Source organism: Cetorhinus maximus, chromosome 23 (genome assembly GCF_964194155.1).
Source record: "Cetorhinus maximus chromosome 23, sCetMax3.hap1.1, whole genome shotgun sequence".
Classification (NCBI taxonomy): Eukaryota; Metazoa; Chordata; class Chondrichthyes; order Lamniformes; family Cetorhinidae; genus Cetorhinus; species Cetorhinus maximus.
This window is the reverse complement of record NC_135901.1, coordinates 58131387-58153140: the sequence shown is the minus strand read 5'-3', so window position 1 is coordinate 58153140 and position 21754 is coordinate 58131387. Positions and strand designations below refer to the sequence as shown.

Below are 21754 nucleotides of genomic sequence, written 5' to 3'. Positions count from 1 at the left end.
ACCAGAGACAGTCAAGGCACCTTTCCCTTCTTTAAGACGCTGGAACATTGACTCTGATGTTCTCAGTGAAATTAACTGATCTGAGACTTTGAAAGGATTCTCGTTACTGCACATCAGGAATTCAAACCTAATATCGGCTTCAGGACAATCAGAATACTTGGTAACAGACAAGACAGCGAAAGACTCAAAGAGAGACGGCACCGGTTGTACGAGAGCTGGTTCCCGGTGACATGGATGTGTCTGCAGTGGGTGGGATCAGACTGTTTTCATGTATCCACAATGAATGTCCCACTCTTTTATTTGGGAAGAGTAAAACTGAGAAAGAATAATTGTCACTCCAGTCGCGGCAATCTGAAGCTTTCACTCGCTGAGCCATTGGTTTAGGATATTTTATAGAGGATATGGTACCTCGTCACGTCTCTGTGGCGCAATTGGTCAGCGCGTTCGGCTGTTAACTGAAAGGTTGGTGGTTCGAGACCACTCAGGGACGAAGCTGTCACTGTTTTCTCCCCGTCATTACTCATTAACGCTCTGGTTTGTTTCGGGCCTCTGAAACCACAAGAAAATCCTCCCACCCCCACCCACAAGTTGCAAACTCGGCTCCCACATCAAGCTTTGTTTATGGACATTCATTTCTGATATGACAAAGAAAATGAACGATCATGTACCCCCATCTAATTTAATACAGATCTATGAGGCAATTGGATTGAAACAAACCCATCAATTAGTCGCTCCACGGTAACTGAGACAGGAAAAAGTAGCAATATTCCAGCCCCATACTCTCCAATCACCCGCTGCCAGCAGAAACATATTCTTATTTTGCTGAATGTTATCTTCAGAAATGCTGAAGAGCGAATCTAATGTGGCTGCAAGATGTAGCATTCAGATCACATTCAACAACAAACAGGAATGGGATCGATGCAACTTTTCCACACAGTTGGGTGACAATGTTTTTCACGAGCATCGAATGGAGTAATTTGCACACGCGAAATGAGCGGGGTAACCACAAGGTTACAGAACCATTTCCCTGCCTGGATCCCAATGGAGCTGTCTGGAATGTTAAACGGTGACGTCATGCAGCAGCACTTTGGGTCTTTGTTTTGAAGAAATTGAATTCGGCTGTTCTCATTAGAAATGCTGGAGACAGACTGATCAACAATGTCATCATCAAATGGCACAGCGCGGCAAGAGGACCTTCCGCACATTTTATTTATACCAGCTTTTTACAAAAATCTTGCCAATTAATCCCAACTTCCTTCTCCCTTTCCATGGATCAGAATTTTCTCCCTTTCAACCATTGCCAAATTCCCCTTTGTAGAAGGAGTTTCTGCAGAATCCATGCACTTTGCCTTAATGAATAGTTCCCTTACCCAATGAAATTAAGAGTTGGACTAGGGTTCCTTCTCCAGTTTTCGATACAAGCATAAGCTATTTATGCAATTCCTTTCATGGTGAACTTTCAAAAGATGTTTATTCTGATCAGACATGTCCTCAGTATTTCCTCAGTCATGATGACTATGAAACTATCATTGATTGCCATACAAACCCATGTGGTTCACCAGTCCTTTAGGGAATTCAATCGGCCGTCCTTACCTGGTCTGACCTGCATGTGACTCCAGACGCACAATGGATGTGGTTGATTCTCAACTGCCCTCTGAAATGCTTTAACAAGTTACACAGTTGAAGGGCAATTCAGGATGGGCAACAAATGCTGGCCAGCGATGCTCATGAAAGAATGAAGATCCATGATGAAGCGCGATACAAAGTGATTTTCTACCATCTCTCCCACTCCCTCATGTTCAATCATTGTATCAGTTGCATCTATCTTTAGGATGACGCTAGTCTTTGGATCACACTGGTCGTCATCTTTCAGTCAGTAATTAACTGTGAATTTGCATTTGTAAACTCATTAATTTCTGTTGTCAACTAAAGAAACTGCTAGTTTTTGTGCCTAGTCAGTTTCATCCCTCTTGATTTTGGAGCGGGGAGGGGGGGGGGGGGTGGGGGCGGGGGGTGGCTTTTTGCGGCTTGGCGAAGGGCAGATTTAATGTGGCGGTGAGATACTATATTCAATTAATATTCAACAACGAATGTGAATTATGAAACTTTCCCTCACACTTAGATGTGTAAATTTCGATAATGTTTCTACCCGTTTCCAGACAGGGGACCTTTTGCGTGTACGTAGTAACCACTGCACTACAGAAACAATGGGCAGAACCACATGGACTGACTTAGAATATCAAACCATGCAGTCTTACTGCACTTCCGAACCCTGTTTTGTGGAAGTACAATTCGGCTGAAAAACATAACTATGCGGCAGAGAAATTGACTTGACATTAGAATCATAAAATGACACAGCACATCAACAGGTTATTCAACACTTCACACACGTGTGAACTATCTTATTGCAATTCGTCTGACTTATTGTCTCTTTCTTACAACCATGCCTTTTGGAGAAAATCAGTCAAAGCCTGGGGAAGTGCCAATGTCACATGGCTGTGAGATAATGTATTCAGCTATTATTTGGCAACAAACGGGAATTGTGCAACTTCTCACAATTAAATGGCTCAATTTTAATAATGTTTCCGTCAGTTTTCGAACCAGCGACCTAGCACATGTGAAGTGAACGTGAAACCACTACTTGTTTCTCTAATCATTTATAGGATATGGACATCGCTGGCCAGGTCACTACACCACAGAAACAAGTTGTGAGAAAAAGCCAAAGGGACTTGTATGGAATGTCAAACTGTGTAGACATGCTGCACTGCAAGATCCTGTTTTACAGGTATTGAATTGGAGTGGGACATTTTGGAATGCTGCAGAGAAATTGATCTAATTGTAAATTTACACAGCTCATTAGGAGGCCTTTCGACCCATCGGGTGTGTGCTTTCTTCCACTTAGTTCCAATATCATTCTCTTCCTTCATAACCCTGCAGTTTTATTTTCCATTTCAAATAATTGCCCAATTCCCTTTTGAAAACTCTGATTGAAGAAAACCAATATTGAAAGAGGTGCAGGAGCTTCTGCAGTGTCCATGCTCAGTGTGTGAAAATTAACAAAGTTTCCCTGACCCAATTATATGGAGAGTTGTGCTGGGGATTCATATATGGTCTTCGAAATAAAAAGAAATAATTACAATAAAGAGTACTCCTTATTCGATATCTACAATCTAATTCCTCTTGCTGTACAACCTGTTACAGAGGCTGTTATGCAAAAGAGGCTTACTGCAGATACACGAAGCCCTGCTTAGATCGAACCTGGAGGACTGTGTGTAGTTCTGGGAACGGCACCTTTTCAAGGATCAATATTGTTTTGCTGCATTGTCCAACCAATCGCCCATTTTCCCATGGAACATGGTCTCATCAGCTAAACCACAGGCTCCAGCAAGAGTTGAACTCGCGACCCCTGGTCTACTAGACCAGTGCTCTAACCACTGAGCTATGGAGCCAACTGCTCAATCAAATGCCCGGAAAGTCAACCATATTCAGTGGACGAGGACCAGGATGACATTTCAGGTAGAAGACATTTGATCGACCTGGAAATGTCTGAGAGGGAGAACAGGAAGTTAAAAGATGCGACATGAAAGTGGCAGAATTTGATGTGTGTCAGTTACTTTCAGTGATGAATTTCTGCCATGTGTCGCCTTGTCAGTTTCACAGGAGCCGCAGGGATGAAGTTGGTGACATGTGGTTGAAATGAGGAATAATGGGAACTGTAGTCAGCAGGATTCAAACCGACAGGGGGAGACACCAGTGGATTTCAAATCCATCACCTTAAACATTGAGTTATGACCAACAGCTCCTCCGAGTTCAAAGGTGTTCTTATCAAATCAGAGATGGCGAAAAAGTAAGTCACTCGGCCCATCGCGCCTGTGCTGGCTCTTTGGAAGAACAACTCACCCGATTCCACACACTCGAATTTCCCCCGCAGCCATTTATATTTGTATTGCCTCTCCCCGTTCTTCCTGTCAAAATAAAGGAGCATTAAACCAGAATCTCCTCTTGCTCACCTAAAGGAACTTCCTAAAGTGCCTGAAAGGGGGAATGTGACTGAAACTGTGGCAGCGCTGGGATTCGGACTAACTCCTCTTTTCACAAAAAAACAAGTATCAGTTGGAACTCGCTGGGTGACAGCAGAGGTGGCAATTTTTGTTATTTATTTTATTTTGTTTGCTACTGAAGGACCCAGTGACAGCCCGGAACTGCGTGACAATGAATGATGTTCCAGTTAACAGCAATCGCTGTTGTCATTGGCTGAGGAAGTCGTTTGTGTTCGATATAAACATGTAATTTTGTGGGGGAAACGTGTCTCTGGTGAGCGAGGACTGGAATGAGAATAAAAGGCACAGGTAGCACAGATCAGCCGTTTGTGAGGTTTGCAAACAGTTTCTCTGGTGCAGAGGTGATTAGGAATTGGCGCTTTCGCTGCTGCGGTTCTATATATACTTTTTGACATAAACATAATTGATTTATGCAATTGATTTCATAGCGAATTTAAAACAACACATTTTTTCTTATCAAGATACCCTTGCTATTTCTGTGCTGATATCTACAATCTGATTCAATGTGCTCTACAAACGGCAGAGCTGGATTCAGGTTCCAGTCTCTGGCGGAGTGGGTCCGAATCCCGCGGCTGCCAAACTTTCAGATGCTTCCCCCTTTCTGGCACTTTAGGAATTCTGTTTGGGTGGACAAGAGGCAACTCCAGTTTAATGCCGGGCGGGTGGCGGGGGGTGGGGAGAGCGTGCGGATTGCGGTCCTTGATTTTGTTTGGAAGAACGGGGAGAGGCAATACAAATATAAATTGCTGTGGGGGAAAGGAGGGTGCGTGGAATTGGTTGAGTTGCTCTTCCAGAGAGCCAGCAGGGACACAATGGGCCGAGTGACTTATTTTGTCACCATCTCTGATTTGATATGAGTGTGCATGGACTATGGATATGCTGTTAGTCGTGTACGAGTGTTTGAAGCGATGGTTTCAAGATCTATCGGGCTTCCCAATGTAGGTTGCAATCCTGCTGACTGCGGCTCTTATTATTCCCGATTTTAACCAGGTACCAACAGGATTAATTATCGGGTAAATAGAATAAAACAAAAACACCCGCGCTTTCTTATTTAAATTAATCTGTATGGATTCACGAAATCTGCAGTCACAAATGGAACAAAGTGAGCCAGTTGGTGACATCCTTTCTTTCTGGGTGTTTGTCTCTCCTCAGGCCTCTGTCACTCTCGGTGTATATGTCTGTGTGTGTTCCTCTGTCTGTGTCAATGTAGTTCCGTTCCCCATTTTTCACAATCCATACTTCATTCACCTTAGTTGTGTGGCTTCATATTAAAATCGCAGAGAGAAAATAAAAATAAATTTAAAAGATTGAAGAGGAATTTTTTTCTGTATTTTTTTTGAGTGGAAACTGTTCAGTTACTAAGTGTCTATGTTACAAAGTGGAAGGTGATTGAAATTTTCACCGAGCAACATTTAAACAGACATTCACCGGGTCCTTATGATCGAGTGTTTAAGGAAATGGACGCTGGAGAGAGATAATTTGTAAATACAAATAGCCCAAACTCATATCCCTCGGACATTAGGAACTGGATTTCTTCTCGAAGTTTTTCCACGTGTGACATTTGCAGCTCTGATGTGAAACTTCAACTCTTACTCCTCTGATTCGGGCGGAGCTGTTGTGCGTTTTGGTTTTCAATCAATAAGTAAATCAGGCCTGTTTTAACAGTTTGTACCAGATCAATAAATCTTCATTCTCTGACCAGGAAACGATCCTGGACCGCGGCAGCACAAGGGCCGAATCCTCACCTCTAAATCACGAGGACAGCTGTCTATAAGTCTTGCAACGTGCTTTATCTGAGCCACATTTGTCATTTCTTCAGACAATTTCACCAGAGACAATTTTTTCCTACAGAATTTTGTGTTTAACTAGAACTCAAACGACATCTTCAGCGAATGGCACCCATTCTTTTTAAGGGGTGAGCTCAGTGGAGGATTGGCACCAATAAACTGTCGTTCAACTGATCTGATTCCAAATCCCGTGCCAGAAATAACAAGAAAACCCCCTGAAATTGCTCAGTGTCTTGACTTCAAAAGCGTTGGATAGAATGTAAGAAAGTACATTCCCCAATAGTGTGCAATAAAATGTCGGAATGATAGTGAAAGAAGCAACCGTGATGCTGGAAAAGATAAAATTATAGACAGTTCCAGCAAAGAAAGAGGCCATTCGGCCTGGCGCGCTGCTTTCAAAGGGCAGTTGTGATTGATTAGCCAGGAGTGATATTTGTGTCAGTGTAAACAGTCGGCAGTGAAATCTCCCACATTACCGCGGCAGACATTCATCACAGAAAGCAACTGACACACATCAAGTTCTGGCGCTTTCATGTCACATCTTTTAACTCCCTGTCCTCCCTCTCAGACATCTCCAGCCGATCAAATATAATCCACGTGGAACGTTATCCTGTTCCCCTTTCCATTTATTATGGGGACTTACTGTACCAGGTGGTAGTGTTCCCATCCATCTGCTGCCATTGACCTTCTAAATGGTAGTGGTCGTGGGTTTGGAAAGTGCAGTCGAAGGAGCCTTGATGAGTTCCTACAGTGCATCTTCTAGATGGTACACACTACTGCTACTGTGCGTCGGTGGTGGAGGGAGTGAATGGCGAAGGTGATAGGTGAGGTGTCAACAAGTGGGCTACTTTGTGCTGGATGGTGTCGAGCTGGAGCCAACAGTGTGTTGCTGGAGCCGCGCTCACCCAAGCAAGTGGAGACGTCTGAATTGAGCCTTGTAGGTGCTGGGCGAGTTTGGGGATTCAATAGGTGAATTACTCTCCGCAGCATTCTCCGTGCCCGTCTTACCAAAGAAATAGTTGGTAGGACATGAATTTCTTAACAAGAGCACACAACAGAATATACCACCGACGAATATTTACGGTATTAGGCGATCTGTAGTTACAGTTTGAATAAGAGAGAATAAAAACAAACGGAAACATTCTGGTGAAGATAAATCGTTTATCCTTGTGGAATGATGCAGCATGATTTGTTTTCACACACACATACAGAACAGGCGATGTCTCAAATGTAATTCTGTGGCTGTAATGAAAATGATTATCAGGAGCTGCGCAGAACAAAGAGTCAATGGGAAACCTCTAGTTTTAGGCCAAAGTCAGAGGCCCATTTCGAGCTCGACGTCCACCTTATAGAGACATAGGCTAGTGCAGTAACAACAGAGACAGAGCCTGGTGTGGTAATTACTGAGACAGGACCTAGAGCAATTTAAGCAGAGACATTACTAGCGCAGTAATAATAGAAACAGCATCTAATGTTACTTAAGCAAAGACGGGGACGAGTGCTATATTAACATAGACAAGGACTACTGCTGTAATATCGGAGACGGGTCTAGTGCAGTAGTTACTGATACAGGGCCTGGATCAATATCAAGAGAAATAGGGTAGTCATTACAGGCACAGGACATAGAATAATTGCTTCCTAGAGAGAGTCTAAGGCCGTAATAACCGAGACTGCCTCCAGTGTAAGAGAGACAGACATTATTTCGTGGAGTAAAAACAGAGACAGGGAGAGTGGAATAGAAGCAGAGACAGAGGTACAAAGACAAAGTCTCTGCAAAGGCAGGATCCATTTTAATTAAAAAGGCAGAACAGCTCGAGTGTGATACAGGCTGATACAGAGTCTAATGTAACTTGTTCTGAAATATGGTCTAGCGGAATATAAGTGCAGATATGATTCAGTGTATTATAAGCAGGGCCGCGATCTAGTGGAATATAAGTGAGACAGTGCAGAGTGCAGTAATAATTGAGACAGGATCTTGTGCAATACGAACCAGTCTAGTGTAGTGATAAGACAGACCGGATCCCGTGTAAGAAAACTGATACAGGGTCTAGTGGAGCTTCACATAATTCAGGGCTCTTTATAATATAAATTGACGCAGTGTCTGGTGAATTAAATACCGGCAAAGGTACGAGATTAATAAAAACAGAGACATGGACAAGTACAGCAATAAGAGAGTAATGGTTTAGGGCAATAACAACAGGAGCAGGGAAGTATGATATGAATGGAAGCATGTATTGGTGCAGCATTAACAGACAGGGTCAAGTTTGATAGACACGTGGCAGGTTCTACTGGAGTAATAGCTGAGGCAGGGTCTTGTGAAATGCAACGAAAAACATGTTCTAGTTTTCTATAACCAGAGACAAGCTCTAGTGCAGTGCCATCTGGGGCATGGCTTATTGTAACTTTAGCCAAGACCTGCTTCAGTGCAGTCGTGACTGAGATAGTGCCAACGGTATGGTGCCCTAGTCCAGTATAGAAACAACTGAGAGATGACCTTCGCTAATATGATAAGAGACATGTCCTAGTGTAATAGAAATATAAACGGCGTCTAATTTAATCTGAACAGAGACAGTGCCAAGTGCACTAATAATTGAGACAGCGCCTGCTTGATGTGATGTGAACAATCACGGTTTCACTGCCACCTACTGGTCAAACTTTGCTACTGCAGGTGTTGTGAAAATGTCGAATCAATTTACTGTTTCTGATATCAATGGTTAAAATCAGAAATAATGGAAAACGTAGTCGGCAGGATTTGAACCTGCGCGGGGTAACCCCAATGGATTTCAAATCCATCGCCTTAACCACTCGGCCACGACTACAGACCTGGACAGTGAAATATAAACATTTCATATATGAAATCATAGAATAGTTACAGCAGAGAAAGAGGGCCTTCTTCCTGCCCTGTCACTGCCACAACCCAACCTTTTCCCCATAACCCTGCAATTTATACTGTCCCTTCTCGTTCTCCCTCCCAAACTGGGAATGAAAGAGTGAGAATGAGAGAGGAAGAGAAGTGATGGGTTTTGTCGATCCCAGGGAAAAAGACTCCAGGGACAGTTCATTGTGACAGTTCACACAGCAACAAGAAAACAACATTCCCTGAGGAGGGCCAGCAGTGGGAGCGTGTTTAGTTCAAACACAGAAGACTTGTTCAGCCAATAACAGCATCGAGTGTCTTAGACATGAACATGAAGTGAGGTGAAACAGTGTAATAGCTTCTTTACCCAGAGAGTGGTGGGAATGTGGAACCCGTTGCCACAGGGAGTGGTTGAAATGAATAGTACAGATACATTTAAGAGGAAACTAGGCAAGTATTTAAGGGAGAAGGGAATAAATAGTTACAATTGTAGATTTAAATGAAGGGAAATTGGAGGAGGCTGAGGTGGATCATAAACCCCGGAGCGGACTGGTTGGACCAAATTCCCATTTCTGTTTCCTCCATCCTGTGAGAATAATACCAGATTCTGCCGCCTCTCCACATGATTGAAATAGCTTATCCCTGACACAGTTCATGTGAATACTGCCCGTAACCTCTCCAAAGACTTGACATCTTTCCCAAAGTGTGAACATAATATTTCAGCTGAGGTTCAATAAATGATTTACAAAGATTCAGCATCATCAGTTTGCTTTTGAACTCCAAGCCTCCATTAATGAAGCCAAGGACCACATGAGCTATTTTTAAAGAAAGCAGAGAGATCAGCTTGCCCTGCTACCTTCGAAGATTTGTGTACACGTCACTCTATCCCTCTACTCAGTTATCCACCAAACAACCTTTCACAGCCCGTGTGTGTTTTTTTCCTTCACCTCCTCGTTCCGAACACTGTCCATAAGCCTTGCAGAATGTTTTGTCCATTCCAATTTTGCCATTTCCTCGCTTCAGACCCGCTTCACCAGGGATAAGTTTGTCCTACAAAATGGCGCGTTTACTTGGAACAGGAAGGGCTTGTTCAATGGCAATTGTTCAGCCAATGAGGACAACGGTTTCTGGGAGCTGGAACACGAAATCGACAGTGAGGTGAAATAGTCTCACAAGCTGCTCCTGTGTAAATTTCAATTTCCAAAACCCACCAACCTCTTCACTGCGGGTCCTGTAAAACTTACAAGGGAGCACACGGCAGACATTCATCACTGAAAGTAACTGGCACACATCAAATAATAAACAATTTCATGTCGCATCTGTTTCTGCTTCTGTCCCTGCTTCGCCTTCAGCTCCCTCTGCCCATCCAGCTCCCAGGTCAATTAGCTGCTTGATGCAGACACAGTCAGTTCATGAACCCAAGCTTTCCCTGGAAAGCAGGGACAGAGAATGGAAGTCCCAAAGCTTCCGGAAGGGATGGGTTTGCAGATGACAGTGTAAAGATAAAACATGATCTATCTTCCTGGTTCTCTCACGTATTGATTACATGAAAAGGACACAAGGGCAATCCACTGTCTGTTTAAATGTTGCTCAGTGAAAATTTCAATCATCCTCCGCTGTGTAACATTCGGGCACTGAGTCAACAAACAGTCTGCACTCAAAAATAAACACAGGAAGTGGCAATCATATCTTGCAACATTAAAACCTGTTCATTTCCCTGTACCATTTACCACGAAGGTACATAACAAAAGTGAACAAATTTTGCGCTGGGAAAAATGTGTTCATCCCTCGGTGAACTAAACCACACTGACACACACAGAGGAGCACAAACAGACATATACACCGAGAGGGACAGAGGCCTAAAGAGAGACAAACACCCATGTCACCAACTTGGCTCAGTTTTCTTCCATTTCTGGCGATTTGGTGAATACTTTCAGATGAACGGAAATGAAAGAGCGCGCAAGTGAAGCGGAAAAAAAACACGGGAGTATTTGGAAGCTTCTGATTTCATTTCACCAGCAATTAGCTGTCGAGACAACGGATAGGACCAACAGGGAAGCAGCGCAGTCGGCAGGAGTCGAACCTGCGTGGGGAAACCACAATGGATTTCAAATCCATCGCCTTAACCACTCGGCCACGACTACTAAAGGAGCATGAATGTTTTTGAGCTAAAATTGCAGAATGGTTACAGTGGGAAAAGCTGGCACTTGGCCCCACCCACTTCCGGTCACCCTGCAATTTTTATCGTCTCTCCTCGTTCTTCCTACCAAAATAAAGCACCACAGGCGTCAGCTGCCCCGAGCGCATCCCAATGGATTTTCGAAAAAGACAAACTACTTGAAATTTCGATCGCAGTGGGATTTGAACCCACGCTTCATAAGACACTAAAACCCGCGTTTCATAAAACGCTACAACCGAATTTCAGGGCCTTGGGCCGCTCGGACACGCACCTACAGAGCAAACAGAAGCACCGTAACCATCGCCTTGAGTGGTATCAGCGCTGAATTAGACCATAACAAATAGGAGGAGGAATGGAACCGTTTTCCCCCTGGAGCCCCTCATAATATTACATAATGACAGCTAATGTTACACCACAGATAGAGGCCATTCGGCCGGGGTCATTGAAATATAGGATTTAGCAGCAGGAGGAGGCCATTCGGCCCTTTGCGACTGCTCCACCATTCAATAAGCTCATGGCTGATCAGGTTGTGGTCTCAACTCCACATTTTTGCTTGCCCCAAACCCCCATAACCCCTTCTCGATCAAAAAGCTGTCTAATTCTGCCTTGAATAAATTCAGTGACCCAGCCTCCACTGCTTTCTGGGGAAAATAATTCCACAGGCTAACGGCCCTCGACGGGAGAAAAAATCTTCTCATCTCCGTCTGAAAAGGGAGGCCTCTTACTCTTCTGGAAAATAATTGACCTGGTCCCACTCGCCCAACTTTTCCCCGAAGACCTGCATTTTCTGTCCAATTCTCTTTTGAAATCCTCGACTGTATCTGCCTCCCCCACACTCTCAGGCCGTGCATTCCAGATCCTAACCACTCGCTGATTAACAAAGAAACCCCTTTAAAACTGTACACTTTATGTGATGTTACCTCTCCTCATTCTTCCAACCAACAGGAAACACTTCACTCTCCCTTACAGTGAATTTCAGGTACGTTTTAAGAGTTTACGCGAGGAATTCCTGTGCATTTAGACAATTCACACAGAGGCAAGAAATAAGGTTTTCCCTGACTGGGAATTGAACATGGGCTGCGAGCGATGAAAGTACCAAACCCTCCATACGGAACTCTCCGACTTCCAGTGAAGCCAATGGCAGTTTTTGCTCAGAAACCAGCGGCTGTGATATTAACAAAGTGGGATGGAAAGAGACTCAGTTTGAGCGGTGACACTGCCGGAGGAATGGGGAGCTGGGGATCACCCATGAAAACAGCAAAGCTTTAAAAAAGAGCCGGCGCCCAACGTGGGGCTCGAACCCACGACCCTGAGATTAAGAGTCTCATGCTCTACCGACTGAGCTAGCCGGGCACACACGGTGCTTGCTTCCTACGCAAAAATTCAGAGAGATCAATATTGTTTTCCACCTGGAGCCTCAGCTTGTTCTGAATTTCAAAGTGTCGAAGGTAATCGAGCGACAAAAGCCCCAAGGTTACAATACATTCCTCTCAATCATCAATAACATTCACATCTTCCACTTCTTAGTTGCACCTCCTTCCAAACATTGCAAACTCCACTTGCATCGTTCATCCTGATATTTTTCTCTTTGACATTTTAATATGAAGCTGCACTACTAATGTGAGTTAAGTTTGTGATGATGAATGTGTGTTTGCCCCTCGGGGAACTGAACCACATTGACACACACAGAGGAACGCACACAGACACAGACACCGAGAGTGACAGAGGCCAAAGGAGAGACAAACACCCAGAAAGCAAGAATGTCACCAACTTCGCAAATTATTCTTCCATTTCAGGGGCCAAATGTAGTGAATGTTTGTAGATGAAGAGAAGTAAGAAACACAGCGGGTTTGGGTGGTTTTCTTTTTCATTTGACTGACAATTTATTCCGCAGACAGTTTGTGTCAATCAGGAATGAGAAGAAGGGGAGTTGGCAGGATTCGAACCATGTAGAAAAACGCCTGAACCACTCGGCCAGGACAACTGGGTAAAGGCTGCATGTTGTTTGTTTAAAATAATAGAATGAATACAGGGAGTTCCAAAGAAAGAAGGTCTTCCAGTCCGTGCTATTGCCCTACCTTAACCCAGTCACCCTGGGATTTACACTGTCTCTCCTCATTCTTCCAACTGAAATACAACACGGCACAGATCAGCTGCTCCTTCACTGCACTGAGATTTTTTGGGAAGCGCCTCAAATAACCAACCACCAGAAAGTTTGGCAGCGGTGAAACTGAAGCTCAAGTCAGCAGCGAGATCGAAACCTGAACCAGCGGCTGATCGAAACCTGAACCAGCGGCTGATCCCGCTCGGCCTCACTACCACATTCAGATTAGACACAAACATTGTCTTCACCAACATTGACACTGAATTAGTATATAAAAATATATGATCAGGAATTAGCCATTCGAGCATCTTCAGCTGCTGAATAAGATCATGTGAAAACTTCAATCATCATCCACTTTGTAACATCCGGACGTTCAGTTACTGAACAGTCTCCACTCAAAGAAATATCATGTTGCATCTTTTAAAACTGCTCTTTTTTCTCTCTGTACCATCTTAATATGAAGTTACAGGACTAACATGAATAAAAACGAGAGACTGAACCACATTGACACGCACACAGAAATTCACAAATATGCACGTTGTTAAGATTTGAAATTGTGAATATTTTTGCCATGTCCTTCAATAAGCAGAAAGTGGAGCTGTGATCAGCTTATAGCTCAGAAGATGTAAAGCAAGAATGTATATAACAGGCTGATGTTCACAGTGCTTGTACACAGTGTGTACACAGTGAGCTGCATCTAACGATTGAGACCATTTAATTGTCGTTCAACGAGTCCGGTTCCAAATTCTGCGCTAGAAATGATAAGGAAACTCGCTGAATTTGCTTATTGTCTCAAATTGAAAGCATCACATGGAAGATAAGAAAGTTCATCTTAACCGTGGTGTTAGGAAACATAACATGACAGAAAGTTACAACAAGGAAAGAGGCCATTCGGCCCTGTGTGCTGCTTCCAACGAACAGTGTAATTGGTTGATCTGAATACTCAAAGATATCAGTACATTCGGAAGAATGGGCAAAAAGGAAAACGAGGCGGGGTCGCGCTGTTAATAAGGAACGAGATCGGTACATCGGTGAGAGAGGGTCTTAGATTGAAGGGTCAAGATGTAGAATCAGTTTGGGTGGAGCTAAGAAACAGCAAGCATTGGTGGGAGTTGTTTATAGGCCACCAAACTGTAGTGGTAATATTGGGCAAGGCATAAATCAGGAAATTAGAACTGCATGTGACATGGGTAATACAGGAATAATATCCTGCCTCGCACCACCAGCTCTATAGTCAGTGCTTTGTCACCTATCACAGCTCTTCTCTTTAATTGTCGCCCCCTCACGACGACTCTGGGTTTATTCCCGAGTTTTGGCCCTTGTGATATTTCCAGCTCTGATGTGAAACTTCCACTCTCACTCCACCAATTCTGGCAGAGCTAAAATGTGTTATCGTCAAACAGCAAATCAATCACATTGATTTGATCAGCTCGCCCAGGAGGAATAAGTTTCAAATCCCTAACCAGGAATCGAACGCAGGTTGTGCTGATAAAATTGCCGCATTTTAACGGCTAGCCCAGCAGTTAGACACATATTGGTTGCGTATGGCATTTTCCCATTCCACATATCGTTGACAAGGTGCAAGTTTCTTTGGCCAAATGGTCTGTGTCGGGTGAACACAAGTGACGTCTTCAGCCAATGAGAAGAACCATTGCTGTTGGCCGGAACGTGAAATCGATACTTTCCTCCTTTACATCAGCTCTTAAAGCCTCACCCTTTGACTCAACTTTTAGTCATCTGACCGAATATGAGGCTCGGTGTCACACTTTGTTATACAATGCTCCTGGGGAACGCCTTGTGATGTTTCATTAGGTAAAAAAAGCTTTATAAATATAAGTTGTTGTTCTAGCCCATGGATAGAAAGAGACAAACTCTTCTTCCCTCTTTCATCCTGATATCTTTCGCTGTAATATTGAAATGTGAAGCTGCACAACGAATGTGAATACATTTGTGTTCGGGGAACCAAACCACATTGACCCACACAGAGGAACAAACAGAGATATACACCGAGAGTGACAGAGGCCTAAGGAGAGAGAAATGCCAGAATGAAATCATGTCACCAAATTGGCGCAGTTTTTTTTTCAATTTCCCACTGGAGATTTGCAGAAGGCTGACAAATGAATGGAAATAAGAGATCACGGAGATGTTTGGAGCGCTTTTCCTCGATTCAAACGATAATTAATTACATCTGCACGCGGTTAAAATAAGAAGTAATGAGAAACGTAGTCGGCAGGATTCGAACCTGCGCGGGGAAACCCCAATGGATTTCTAATCCATCGCCTTAACCACTCGGCCACGACTACAGCTGCTGCACCTATATCACTATTATTTATATGAAATCATAAAAGTTACAGCAGAGAAAACGGTCTTTCTGCCTGTCCTGTCATTGCCATGAGCCGATCTTTTCCCCAGAACCCTGCAATTTATACAGTTTCCCCTCGTTCTTCCAACCAAACTGGGAATGAAAGAGTGAGAATGATCCAACCAGGCCAATTACCGCACCATCAGTCTACTCTCCGTCGTCAGTAAAGTAATGGAAGGGGTCATCAACGGTGCTATCAAGCGGCACTGACTGAGCAACAACCTGCTCACCGATGCCCAGTTTGGGTTCCGCAAGGGCTACTCAGCTCCTGACCTCATTACACCCTTGGTTCAGACATAGGCAAAAGAGCAGAACTCCCGAGATGAGGTGAGAGTGACTGTCCTTGACATCAAGGCGGCATCAAAGAGCCCTAGCAAAACTGGTGTCAATGGGAATCAGAAGGATACTCACCGCTTGTTGGAGTCATACCTAGCACAAAGCGAGATGATGGTGGTTGTTGGAGGTCAGCCATCTTAGCTCCAGGACATCACTGCAGGACTTCCTCAGGGTAGTATCCTCGACCCAACCACCTTCAGCTGTTTGACCAGTGACCTTCCTTCCATCATAAGTTCAGAAGTGGGGATGTTCACTGATGATTTGCACAATGTTCAGCACCATATCCATATGTGGGGAAAATGTTTCCATTAGGAGGAGAGACTAGGACCCGAGGGCACAGCCTCAGAGTAAAGGGAAGACCTTTTATAACAGAGATGAGGATAAACATCTTTAACCAGAGAGTGGTGAATCTATGGAATTCATTGCCACAGAAGGTTGTGGAGGCCAGGTGACTGAGTGTATTTAAGACCGAGAGAGATAGGTTCTTGATTGGTAAGGGGATCAAAGGTTACGGGGAGAAGGCGGGAGAATGGGGTTGAGAAACTTATCAGCCATGATTGAATGGCGGAGCAGACTCGATGGGCCGATTGGCCTAATTTCTGCTCCTATGTTTTATGGTCTTATGATCTTATACCCGACCCTTCAGATACTGAAGCAGTTCATGTCCAAATGCAGCAAGGCCTGGATAATATCCAGGCTTGGCCTGACAATTAGCAAGCAACATTCACAGCACACAAGTGTCAGGTAATGGCCAGCTCCAACAAGAGAGGATCCAACCATCGCCGCTTGATGTTCAATGGCATTACCATCACAAATCCTTCACTATCAATGCCCTGGGGGTTAACATTGACCAAGAACTGAACTGGACTAGCCGTACAAACACTGTGGCTACAAGAGCAGGTCAGAGGCTAGGAGTCGTGCAACGAGTAACTCACCTCCTGACTCACAGAAGCCTGTCCACTATCTGCAAGGCACAAGTTTGGAGTCTGATGGAATACTCGCTACTTGCCTGGATGAGTGCAGCTCCCACAACACTGAAGAAAATGGACACCATCTAGGGCAAAGCAGTCTGCTGGACTGGCACCACATCCACATTCACTCTCTTCACCACCGACATGCAGTAGCATCAGTGTGTACCATCTACAAGATGCACTGCAGGAATTCACCAAGGCTCCTTAGACAGCAGCATCCAAACTCACGACCACTGCCAGCTAGAAGGACAAAGGCAAAAGATAGATGGGAACACCACCACCTGGAAGTTCCCTTTCAGTCACTCACCATCCTGACTTGGAAATTTATCGCCGTTCCTTCACTGTCACTGGTTCAAGATCCTGCGTGAAATGTATTTGGACCGTCTCAACCCAGTTCCTAGTGGACGCTAGTTGACAACACAAAGCTTGCCCCATAATCAGAACTAAAATGACAATCTTGCCAAGAAAGGACAAGAGAATGCTGCTCTGTTAAGTGCAACAAATAAACTTTGGTTCAGTTGGGCTACTGTTCCAACATGAGGCTAAGATGCATTGTAGGGTGGAGTACGATAAGTTTTATTTTACATTTAATTTGTTCTGGCCTTCCTAACAGCACTGTGGGTGTACCTACACCACATGGACTGCAGCGGTTCAGGAAGGCAGACAATCTTCCCAAGGGCAAATAGGGATGGGCATTAAATGCTGGCCCAGACAGCGAAGCCCACATCCCATGAATGATTTTTTAAAAACATTCAGGTTAGCCTGCAAATTATATTGCCTTGTTCTCCTAACCAAATTAAAGCGCTGCAAAGGTCAGTGTCTGGAGCAAGTCTGACGTATTTGCTCAGGTGAGGAACCAGCTGAAACTTCCAATATTGGTTTCCTTAACACCGAGTTTCCAAATGGGAATTGGACAATGGCTTGAAAGTGAAATAAAAACAGGGTTAAGGAGAAAGAGAAGGAAACTGTCATTAATTATAAAGCTCTTTGTACAAAACTGATATAGACAAGATGTGTGGAAGGTCCTCTTACTGAGCTGTGCCATTTGATGATGACATTGTTGATCAGTCTGTCTCCAGCATTCCTAATGAGAACAGCCTAATTCCATTTCTTCAAAACAAAGACCCAAAGTGCTGCTGCATGACGTCACCGTTTAACATTCCAGACAGCTCCACTGGGATCTTTACAGTGCAGAGTTTGTAGAGGCGAGTGGGGGTCATATTCGCTTCACGTATGATGGAGCTGCGGTTTGAAACCTGGCAAGAACATTATCCAGGCTTGTTTATTTTAGTGTGAGCGAAATTTAGATAATTAACGTTTGTTGTAAATATGAACACAAGGGTTGGAATCCTGCTGACTAAAGTTTTCACCATTTTTGAATTTAACCAGTTTAATTATCAGTTAAATAGAAAGAAACCCATCCAAATACTCCTGTATTTTCTGATTCCCATTCATTTGTCAGCATTCAGGAAATTTGCTTTCGGAAATGGAACAAACATTGAGCCAAGTTGGTGACATCCTTGCTTTCTGGGAGTGTTTCTCCTTAGGCCTCTGTCACTCTCGGTGTATATCTCTGTGTCTGTGATTGTCAATGTGGTTCAGTTCCCTGAGGTGGTGAAAACGATTTTAACGTTGCAAACTTGACTCACATTAGTTGTGCGAATTCATGTTAAAATGTAGCAGAGACAATCATCAGCGTGAAAGATAAAACTGGAGAGTGACCCTTTCTATATATATCCAAAAACAACAACAACTTAAATTATAAAGCGCATTTAACCTAATGAAACCTTCACAAGGCGTTCCCCAGGAGCATTATATAACAAAGTGTGACACCGAGCCTCATATTCGGTCAGATGACTAAAATCTCGGTCAAAGTGGGAGGCTTTAAGAACTGTCTTAAAGGAGGAAAGTATCTATTTCATGTTCCAGCTAACAGCAATGGTTCTTCTCATTGGTGAAGATGTCACTTGTGTTCATCTGACACAGGCCACTTGGTCAGAGAAAGTTATCTCTGGCGAAAGAGATCGGGAATGAAAAAAAAGTCAAAAGTAGCCTCCATAATCCACCTGTCCAGCTTTATTGGTAGTTACTCTGATGTCCAGTGACTGGGAATCGGCGCTTTCATTTGACCTACAGCGAAAAGGGTGGAGGGTTTTAGAAATTTAAAGTTGCACATGAGCAGCTCGTGGGACGATTTCACTTTACTGTCAATTTCATGTTCCAGCTCACATCAACTGTTATTTTCCTTGGCTGAAGAAGTCCTTTGTGTTGAACCTAAACAGGCAGTTTTGTGGTGAAAGAGATCTGAACTGAAAAACAATAGCTAAAAGCAGCGTAGATAAGCCGAATCGAAAAATGCTGGTGCACGTTCCCTGGTTATCTAGTGGTTAGGATTCAGCGCTTTCACCGCCGCGGCTCGGGTTCGATTCCCAGTCAGGGGTTGTCGATTTATTGAGTTTGTTCGAACGAGTGTTGATTATTCATTAATTGGGAAAGTTTAAAAGCTCCACCAGAATCAGATGAGTGAGAGTTTAAGTTTCGCCTCAGAGCTGGAAATCATCTCACTTGGTTCAAGTGGAGTGAGGGTATTAAACTGATCATAGGAATGTTGGTGTGAGGCAAAATATGGATGGGAAACGTACAAATTTTGCTGCCTACAGTTTGCACTGGCACAAATATCATTCCTGATGTATCAACCAATCACTACTGCTCTTTGAAAGCAGCACGCCCGGCCGAATGGCCACTTTCTGTGCTGTGACTTTCTATAATTTTATTTTTCCCAACAGCACGAGTCATTCTGCCATTTTGTCACCCACTCGAGTGAGATGTACTTTCTTACCTTGTATTCGGCTCTTTTGAAACCAAAACACGAAGCAAATTCAGTGAGTTTTCTTGTCATTTCCAGCACGAGATTTGTCGAGAGACTACTTAAACGATACATTAATGGTGCCAATCCTTCACTAGAGCTCACTGCGTCCAAAGAGTACTGTTATAATCAGCCTGTTATGTACCTTCTTGCAGTACATCTGCTGAACAATATCAGCTTATCACAGCTCTGCTTTCTTCACATTGAAACCCACTGTGAAAATCAATTAAAAAGCTGAACAACTGGGAGGAGAGTGACTGTGGATAATCGGGACTGTGCACATTCCTGTATCTGGGAGAACCAGGAGGATGAGATCCAGGTGTCTCTTTACTCACGAGTTTTACCCATTCCCACGAACTGACTGTGTCTGCATCAAGCAGCTAATTGACCTGGGAACTGGACAGATAGAGGGAGCTGGAGGCGAGGCAGGGACAGAAGCAGAAAGAGATGCAACATGAAAGTACTTTGAAATTGATGTGTGTCAGTTGTTTTCAGAGATGAATTTCTGCCTTGTAAGTTTGACAGGAGCCGCAGTGATTAGTTGGTGTTTTTTGAAGCAGGAAAATGTAAAAGTAAAAAGATAAAAGCAAATTACTGCGAATGATGGAAACCTGAAACACAAACAGAAAATGTTGGAAAAACCTCAGCAGCTGAAGGGAGAAACAGGGTCAATGTTTCCAGTCCGTACGACTCTGTGTCAGAATTTGAAACAGCGACCAAATTGGGGTTCTAACCCACGACCCTGAACCACATGTTCTACCGGCTGAGCCAGCCGGGCACGTTCGCAGCTATCGCATATACCAACTTACATGGATGGTTTTGTTGCTTTCCACCCGATACCTCAGCTTGGTCGGAATTTTAAAGTGTGGAACGTAATCAGCCTACGAATGCCCCAAGGTTGCAATTCATTCCCCTCAATCATCAATAACATCATTCACATCTTCCACTTCTTAGCTGCACCTCTTTGCAAATACTGTGATTGATTTTCCTCAGGATTTTCTTCTGTATTTTATACTTACCTGCTTTGTGTCCTCATTTTGAAATTAGATTCGCTTCAATATCCAACAAAATTGAATTGCAAACCTGACGGACAAACAATGGAAAACAAGTCACTCGGTAACACAAATCCCATGATGCTCGTTTTCAGATTCACAACAGTCAGCTTTTCAATAAAATGAAGGTATTTTACAGTGAAATGATTAGAAAGTTGGTGTGATTTTTATTTGTGACTCACTCACTCGGGAATTCTGTAAATGCTGCCCGGAGGTTTAGTGACATGAATATAATCTACCTGCGTTTTCCTGAGCCTGTGCTCGGTGTATTGGGAGGTTTGGCCCGGGTTGGAGTATCTTGTGTCCCAGGGATTGGCAGTAACCCGCTGATTGAAGCTGCAGTCGGCGCTTTCTGCTGGCAGCGGGTGATTGGAGAGTGTAGGGCCGGAATATTGCTGCTTTTTTGCTTTTCGCTGTCTCATTCACTGTGGAAATGAGGAAGAGGGAAGAGTTGATGGGTTTGTTTGAATCCAATAACTTCACAGATTTCCAGTGTGTTGGATATCGTTTCATGGTATGCCTAATTGTTTTCCCATTACATTTGAAATTAATATTCGAAAAAAAGCCGCTTGCCTGGGAGCTCACTGGATAACAGTGGAGCCGGCAACATTTCTGGAGTCTTGACATTCAGTTCAAGGACCCAATGACAATCAGGAACTGTGTGACAATGAAGGTTGATGGGGAGAAATTAGTGACAGCGACGTCCCGGGGTAGTCTCAAACCACCAACTTTTCGGTTAATACCCGAATGCGCTGACCAATTGCGCCACAGAGACCGATAAAAACTTCAGCCGGGTGTCAGCGAGTTAAAGCTTCAGATTGCTGCGAACGGAATGACAATTGTTCTCGATCAGTTTTACTCTTCCAAAATAAAGGTTGGGACATTCATTGTGGATACATGGAAACAGTCTGACCCCACCCACTGCAGACACATCTCTGTCACCGGGAACCAGCTCTCCTACAACCGGAGCCGTCTCCCTTCGAGCCTTTCGGCTTCTTGTCTGTTGCCCAGTATTCTGATTGTCCCAAAGCCGATATTAGGCTTGAATTCCTGATGTGCAGTAACGATAATCTTTTCAAAGTCTCAGATCAGTTAATTTCACTGATAACATCAGAGTCAGTGTTCCGGCGTCTTAAAGAAGGGAAAGGTGCCTTGACTGTCTCTGGTCAGTCGGACAGT

The 21754-nt window shown here is 43.9% G+C and overlaps 6 non-coding genes across 6 annotated transcripts; 1 reads left to right on the top strand and 5 right to left on the bottom strand.

Moving 5' to 3' along the window:
- The first annotated feature begins 416 nt into the window (after positions 1 to 416).
- trnan-guu (transfer RNA asparagine (anticodon GUU)) lies at positions 417 to 490 on the top strand. The gene has a single exon. It is a non-coding gene; the product is annotated as a tRNA-Asn (tRNA).
- A 2886-nt stretch (positions 491 to 3376) lies between these two features.
- On the bottom strand, positions 3377 to 3449 carry trnat-agu (transfer RNA threonine (anticodon AGU)). Its single transcript has one exon. It is a non-coding gene; the product is annotated as a tRNA-Thr (tRNA).
- Positions 3450 to 8585: 5136 nt separating this feature from the next.
- trnas-uga (transfer RNA serine (anticodon UGA)) lies at positions 8586 to 8667 on the bottom strand. Its single transcript has one exon. It is a non-coding gene; the product is annotated as a tRNA-Ser (tRNA).
- Positions 8668 to 10767: 2100 nt separating this feature from the next.
- trnas-uga (transfer RNA serine (anticodon UGA)) lies at positions 10768 to 10849 on the bottom strand. Its single transcript has one exon. It is a non-coding gene; the product is annotated as a tRNA-Ser (tRNA).
- Positions 10850 to 12164: 1315 nt separating this feature from the next.
- trnak-cuu (transfer RNA lysine (anticodon CUU)) lies at positions 12165 to 12237 on the bottom strand. Its single transcript has one exon. It is a non-coding gene; the product is annotated as a tRNA-Lys (tRNA).
- Positions 12238 to 15209: 2972 nt separating this feature from the next.
- On the bottom strand, positions 15210 to 15291 carry trnas-aga (transfer RNA serine (anticodon AGA)). The gene has a single exon. It is a non-coding gene; the product is annotated as a tRNA-Ser (tRNA).
- Positions 15292 to 21754: the final 6463 nt, after the last annotated feature.